General features: G+C 46.3%; 1 long non-coding RNA gene across 2 annotated transcripts; it reads left to right on the forward strand.

Annotated features, from left to right (window-relative positions):
• Positions 1–646: 646 nt before the first annotated feature.
• LOC124020794 lies at positions 647–2,757 on the forward strand. 2 transcript variants are annotated; one of them, XR_006836146.1, is made up of 2 exons: positions 647–1,870; positions 1,912–2,757. It is a non-coding gene; the product is annotated as an uncharacterized LOC124020794 (long non-coding RNA). The 2 variants fall into 2 exon arrangements; XR_006836147.1 differs by having other exon boundaries at positions 1,953–2,757.
• Positions 2,758–7,847: the final 5,090 nt, after the last annotated feature.

The following is a 7,847-nucleotide window of genomic DNA, read 5'->3' on the forward strand; positions in this document are numbered from 1 at the left end:
CTCTACACACACCTGGTCAGCCCCTAGCCAGTACTGTCTCTACACACACCTGATCAGCCCCTAGCCAGTACTGTCTCTACACACACCTGATCAGCCCCTAGCCAGTACTGTCTCTACACACCTGATCAGCCCCTAGCCAGTACTGTCTCTACACACACCTGATCAGCCCCTAGCCAGTACTGTCTCTACACACACCTGATCAGCCCCTAGCCAGTACTGTCTCTACACACACCTGATCAGCCCCTAGCCAGTACTGTCTCTACACACACCTGATCAGCCCCTAGCCAGTACTGTCTCTACACACACCTGATCAGCCCCTAGCCAGTACAGTCTCTACACACACCTGATCAGCCCCTAGCCAGTACTGTCTCTACACACACCTGATCAGCCCCTAGCCAGTACTGTCTCTACACACACCTGATCAGCCCCTAGCCAGTACTGTCTCTACACACACCTGATCAGCCCCTAGCCAGTACTGTCTCTACACACACCTGATCAGCCCCTAGCCAGTACTGTCTCTACACACACCTGATCAGCCCCTAGCCAGTACTGTCTCTACACACACCTGATCAGCCCCTAGCCAGTACTGTCTCTACACACACCTGATCAGCCCCTAGCCAGTACTGTCTCTACACACACCTGATCAACCCCTAGCCAGTACTGTCTCTACACACACCTGATCAGCCCCTAGCCAGTACTGTCTCTACACACACCTGATCAGCCCCTAGCCAGTACTGTCTCTACACACACCTGATCAGCCCCTAGCCAGTACTGTCTCTACACACACCTGATCAGCCCCTAGCCAGTACTGTCTCTAGACACACCTGATCAGCTCCTAGCCAGTACTGTCTCTACACACACCTGATCAGCCCCTAGCCAGTACTGTCTCTACACACACCTGATCAGCTCCTAGCCAGTACTGTCTCTAGACACACCTGATCAGCTCCTAGCCAGTACTGTCTCTAGACACACCTGATCAGCCCCTAGCCAGTACTGTCTCTAGACACACCTGATCAGCCCCTAGCCAGTACTGTCTCTAGACACCCGTGTAGATCTGAAAGGAGCCGATTTTAAGCAGTATTCATGTTTTTCTGCCTTGCTGTTCGGGGGATTTTTACCATATTGCTAAGACCTATCCATTCATTTCAGATCTAGAGGTATGTCTTGGGCGTAGGAGTTGATTTGGGATTCAGCACCAGTGTCGATGTTTTTGTTCAGAAGTTTTCCGCGAAGCCATTTTGTTTGTCTGTTCAGAATTCAGATTGTGTTTAACGTAAATGCTTTGGGTTGCTGTTTGGAAGTATGTACCTGTTCCTTTCATTTCAACACTTCAAATAAAGCCTTAAGTCTGTGGACATTTCACCCTAACATTCCTGTCGACTTGAGTTGGGGAGTCTCATGGTCTGCAGGGGGACTGACTGCTGCTATGGGTTCGATTGGAGGAATCTTCTCAATCACTGTGAAAAGATGTTTTGGGGTAATACTGGTCAAAAAGGTACTTCACCTAATGCAATCTCAATGAGTCTTCACATGTAGATGAGAGATTTTTGAGCCATCTCACCACCATTTGCAGATTCTGGCTGTATCCATTTTGTCTGGGGGTAAAGGGAGCATTCCCCCCAACAGACCCCTTCCCTGCTCCCCATCTCGATTCACTCCAAAGAACTCTGCAAGTGTCACCAAGACTACGTTTTGGAAGAAACACTGCATGCAAACAACTTTTCATAAAGGACATTTGAGTGCAGAGAGAAGAAGCCAGAGGAATGACTGGGTTGGAAGTCTTCTGCTAATGTTCTCAGCTGTAAAATAATAAAAATAATCAACATGGAAACACTACACTGCCCAAGGAGTGTCCTTTTGGAAGGAGGAGGTATACGTGAAGGATATGTGCTGTCCTTTTGGAAGGAGGAGGTATACGTGAAGGATATGTGCTGTCCTTTTGGAAGGAGGAGGTATACGTGAAGGATATGTGCTGTCCTTTTGGAAGGAGGAGGTATAAGTGAAGGATATGTGCTGTCCTTTTGGAAGGAGGAGGTATAAGTGAAGGATATGTGCTGTCCTTTTGGAAGGAGGAGGTATAAGTGAAGGATATGTGCTGTCCTTTTGGAAGGAGGAGGTATAAGTGAAGGATATGTGCTGTCCTTTTGGAAGGAGGAGGTATAAGTGAAGGATATGTGCGTAGCAACTTGTGATTAATGTTTTGACTGACGGTGTATTGCTGTGAGGTGATGGCTGTATTGCGGTCGTGGTTGGGTTTTCGTGTGATGAATAAAAGATTCTAGTGTTTTCTCGTCATAACTTACTAAGGGGCCTATGTTTTGACACAACGAGCCCTTTAACTTAACATCTAGTTTTTTCTGCTTGTCTTTTTAAAGAACGAAAAACTGCTTTAGTCCAATTTATTGTTTTGATACTGACATTTTTACAATGTTCTTTTCCAGTAAATGTTGATAGATTTACACTCTAATGCTGGTTTGTCAGAACCATATGTAATGTATCTATATATCCTCTATACATAATATAAAACATTGATTTAAGGGCTATTCTAGCCTACTTGAGTTTAACACTGGAGTCACAGTATGCAAATATAATGCATAAAAAAACTATTGGGTACAGAGGTTTCTTAGTGTTAAACTGACAGAGAAAAAGCCTTAAATGTGCCGTGCTACAGATTGTCATTCATGTTGGCTGTGTTGCTTTCAGGCAACACGGTGGATGTTTTAATGCTTAATGGAATAAAGAATGCATGGAATTACATATTAAACTGTCTGTTCTATTGTTTTTAAACCTATTATCTCAGTCTTCTACTGTGCTGATGTTCCTGTCAATGTTCTTGCATCCATGAAGGAGCATTTATTTGTACCTTTATTTTACACCTGAGTAAATGAGGGGTACAAAGTATTTTGAAGGAAGTTGCTTCTACACAGGTGTGGTTCCTGAGTTAATTAAGCGATTAACATCCTATCATGCTTAGGGTCATGTATAATAATGCCCAGTTGATTATTATTTAGCTACCATGGCTAGAAGAGATCTGTGCCTTTGAAAGAGGGGGTCTTTAAGGAGCAGAGGTGCTTTGAAGGCTGTGTGTGTCTGTCACCAGATCTCAACTCAATTAGAGACTTATGGGCGCAACTCTATATTAGTAAGGTGTTTTTAGAGGCGACAAGCTCAGTTTACTAAACTCTTGTTGAATAATCGCCTCCATAGTAGCCTGGGATAGTAAGATTTATAGCCAGTTACTAGCTTTATTATAGTTCCAGTATATCGGGGGGCAGGTAGCCTAGCGGTCGGTTAAGTGTTGGGCCAGTAACTGAAAGGTCGCTGTTTCGAATCCCAGAGCTGACTAGGTGAAAAATCGGTCTGTGTCCATGAGCAAGGCACTTAACGCTAATTGCTCCTGTAAGTCAACTGGTTAAGATTACATAAAATACAGGGTACTGTAGGTTCTAGGCAATACTCTTTCAGTGTTCAGAAATCTCTGTAGTCCAGGGATGGTGAGGGGAAACTTGAAGCCTCTTGTGAGAGTATAGTAGCAGCGTGAGTTGTGTGAGAGTATAGTAGCAGCGTGAGCCGTGTGAGAGTGTACACTGGCCAGCTGCCAGGCTTAGGGGCTCCAGGCGAGGAAGGGGAGGTGAGCCAGCAACCTGTTTTACATGTCTGGGTGCCTGCCTGGAGGCCCGGGAGCTGAGCTCTGGGCCGTGTGTACAAACAAAGATATGTGTTATTGAGGTGTTTACCTGATATGACTGTTGCCATCTGGGGTCTGAAGCCTTACATAGTAGCTACTATAAAGTGCATACGAAGGATTGGTCCTCGGAGCCGAATAGCAGTGTTTTCTTCTAATTGAAGAGGGAGCTGGATTGGTGTGACTATGTTGCGGCTACATACTGTACAGAGCAGCTTGATCAAAACTGTCTCATTTGTGTGATGTGGTGGCAACAAGCACAATTGAAAAAAGGACAAGTGAGTTTTCATATCAAAGTTCCATGATGTGAGAATTAACTGCAGAACTTCAGGAATGTTTTACATTTCCATTGGGGATCATGATCAAGCGCGTTGACACTGAGAAAACACTAGCCATCTAGTGGACCCAAGCACTGCAACAACTACGTTTGAACAAGGACATCTGTAGTTTAGTTTATTTATCTTAATACACATATGGGTAATTCCACGGTTACACAGGGATGTTGAGACTGGATAACAAACAAATGTATAACAAACAAAAAACAATGATTTGGTTGGTAACAGAATGACTGAACCAGCAGCACAAACTGTCATTCTGTTTCCAAACTTTGCATTTGCACTGTTAAATGTGTTTTTGTAAAATGTTCAGTGTAAGTTGAATGTCTAAGTTTGCAATCATTGGGGTTTGTTTGGCATACATCTTAAAGTGAAGAATCTGAGTCTCAATGTCACTCTGTTTTTGTGGAATGACCCATATCTAAAAACAAGCTCTGTAGCTGCAGTGATCTATTGAAATGTCCTTACTACTCTCTCCTCCTCTCACTCCCTCCCTCACTCGCTATACCACCCCCAAACTAAAGTAGCAGCACAAACATCAAGTTAAATGGAATCATCCCATGCAGATTTTACTGTGCAAGTCCTTCAGTAATGTATGCTAATTAATGTAGGCTAATTAAATATTTTGTCTAATTCCAGCATTCCTCAGATAACGCCAGAAATCTACAAGGATTATTTAGTAGGAAATTACTGATTAACCAGCTAATCCATTTCTGGCTCTTGATAGATTTAAGTGATCCTTTAACCACAGGTTTAGGATCAGTTGATCATCCCCACATTTGAACTTTAAGTTAATTTCTCTTAGAGGTCATGGGCTGGTCACATCCATACTGTACATGACTTGTGGGACGTGGAAAAGGTCTGGATGTGTGGTTCCTGTCAACCTTTTTCCCTGCCGCAAGACAATGACCCTGGCTGGCTGTTTCCTCAAACCATCTTCCTCACGGGGAATTCTGTCATTCCCACACTCAGCTGGAATGAACACAGATTACACACACTTCCCCATAGACACAAAGACATACACACTCACCTCCTGAAAGATTTACAGACACACACTTTCCACATACGCACTCACACACACTCCCAGATACCCACACACACTCCCAGATACCCACACACACTCCCAGATACTCACACACACTCCCAGATACCCACACACACTCCCAGATACCCACACACACTCCCAGATACCCACACACACTCCCAGATACCCACACACACTCCCAGATACTCACACACACTCCCAGATACCCACACACACTCCCAGATACTCACACACACTCCCAGATACCCACACACACTCCCAGATACCCACACACACTCCCAGATACCCACACACGTCTTGAAACAGACAGTCCACCAAATCCCATGGGCATCCTCAACTAATAATGTAATGTCAAGCCTGAGCAGTGAGTTGTCCACTACCCTCAAGTCAAGTTCTATCTTCAGGGGAAATGTAATAGGCTTTCAGCCTGAGCAGGTTACTAACCTTCATAGAAGAGTGAGTCTAATGATTAGTGGCTTTCCTTTTGTTCTAGTAACATATTTTTAGACATCCTATTGATTTATGTTTTCTTTTGGCGATTTACCCTGAAACTTCTGAAGCAACATGAACCTAAGAGAGTTCACCAGCCAGGTTCCTGATGAGATCTTGAGGAGAAGATGGGGTTGGATCGTCTACACCCTCCATCCCCACCAGGCATAGGCATCCTGGAGTCCACAAGGCCCCTCCATCCCCACCGTACATAGGCATGCTCTATCCTGGAGTCCACAAGGCCCCTCCATCCCCACCCTACATAGGCATGCTCTATCCTGGAGCCCACAAGGCCCCTCCATCCCCACCCTACATAGGCATGCTCTATCCTGGAGTCCACAAGGCCCCTCCATCCCCACCCTACATAGGCATGCTCTATCCTGGAGCCCACAAGGCCCCTCCATCCCCACCGTACATAGGCATGCTCTGGAGCCCACAATCCTGGAGCTCTATCCCCACAAGGCCCCTCCATCCCCACCGGGCATAGGCATGCTCTATCCTGGAGCCCACAAAGCCCCTCCATCCCCACCGTACATAGGCACATCCTGGAGCCCACAAGGCATGCTCTATCCTGGAGCCCACAAGGCCCCTCCATCCCCACCCTACATAGGCATGCTCTATCCTGGAGCCCACAAGGCCCCTCCATCCCCACCGTACATAGGCATGCTCTATCCTGGAGCCCACAAAGCCCCTCCATCCCCACCGGGCATAGGCATCCTGGAGACCACAAGGCCCCTCCATCCCCACCGGGCATAGGCATGCTCTATCCTGGAGACCACAAAGCCCCTCCATCCCCACCGGGCATAGGCATCCTGGAGACCACAAAGCCCCTCCATCCCCACCGGGCATAGGCATCCTGGAGACCACAAGGCCCCTCCATCCCCACCGGGCATAGGCATGCTCTATCCTGGAGACCACAAAGCCCCTCCATCCCCACCAGGCATAGGCATCCTGGAGACCACAAGGCCCCTCCATCCCCACCGGGCATAGGCATGCTCTATCCTGGAGACCACAAGGGAAACGGAATAAAGCATGGCCACGCAACACTGTAGGTGGGAACTTGAGGCGAGAGAGAATCCTGGAGAGGTACTTACTTAGGAACTAACAGGATTAGGTACAATGTGGAGCTTCCACAAGACAGAACTACTGCGGACGATCTTCAGCCGTTATGGAGATGGTGTTCCATCACAGACCACAGCGCTTCATCTCCTTTTCCACTGTTATTCTCCAGGTTTTCTTTTAGTCTGGAGAAAAGTACTGAAGAAGAGTTTTATTACCTTTATTTAACTAGGTTAGTCAGTTAAGAACAAATTCTTATTTTCAATGACAGCCTAGGAACAGTGGGTTAACTGCCTTGTTCAGGGGCAGAACGACAGATTTGTACCTTGTCAGCTCGGGGATTAGAACTTGCAACCTTTCGGTTACTAGTCCAACGCGCTAACCACTAGGCTACGCTGCCACCCCAGAGTGGGATTAGGGTTGACAAATTTGAAAAATCAGTACCTTTCCCAAAGTTGTCAGATGTTCCAGAAATACCAGTTGGAAGATCAGCAGGAAATCCAGAATCCTCCAACCAGGATTTCTGGAAAACCTAGGAATTTGTGAAAATTGCAGACATTATGCAACCCTGCATGGGATGGAGAGGAGTCATCGATGACCTATGCTCCCTACAGGAGTGATGAGCCTGTAAAGTCATTTCAATGTTCTTCCACTTTGTTGTATGTGTAGTCATCAGATTTTTCCCAATAAACTTCCTTTAGCTTGTGGATATAAATCCAATAACATATTGTTGATGTGGACAGTCTTTCCTAATGTATTTAGGTATTACTCTACACACGAGCATGTGCTCTAGCGTACCTACCGAGAAACAAGTTGGAAAACTCAGTGAGTGGTTCTTCCACATTGAAGTAGTTGTTCCATTGGTGTCATTGACACTAAGGTATATTCAAAGCATTCATGTCTCACTGCTAAGCCATTCTCTGCTCTCTTTCACTCCATCTTGCCTTTCTATCTCACCCGCTCTCTCTCCTCTCTCCCTGTCTCACTCCTCCTTCTCTTTTCCTGTCTCACTCCTCCCTCTCTCTCCCAGTCTCAACCCTCCCTCTCTCTCCCTGTCTCTCTCTCTGTCTCACCCCTCCCTCTCTCTCCCTGTCTCACCCCTCCTCTTTGTTGCAGCATTGATAACGTTCTCAGCCTTCATTATCCCAATTCCTTACAATCCTGAAGATGGACAGCTACTGGCACACACTCACCCCGTGTCTCAGCGGATGGAGGTCATTTGAGAAGAAATGGA

Source organism: Oncorhynchus gorbuscha, unplaced genomic scaffold, assembly GCF_021184085.1.
Source record: "Oncorhynchus gorbuscha isolate QuinsamMale2020 ecotype Even-year unplaced genomic scaffold, OgorEven_v1.0 Un_scaffold_912, whole genome shotgun sequence".
Lineage (NCBI taxonomy): Eukaryota > Metazoa > Chordata > Actinopteri > Salmoniformes > Salmonidae > Oncorhynchus > Oncorhynchus gorbuscha.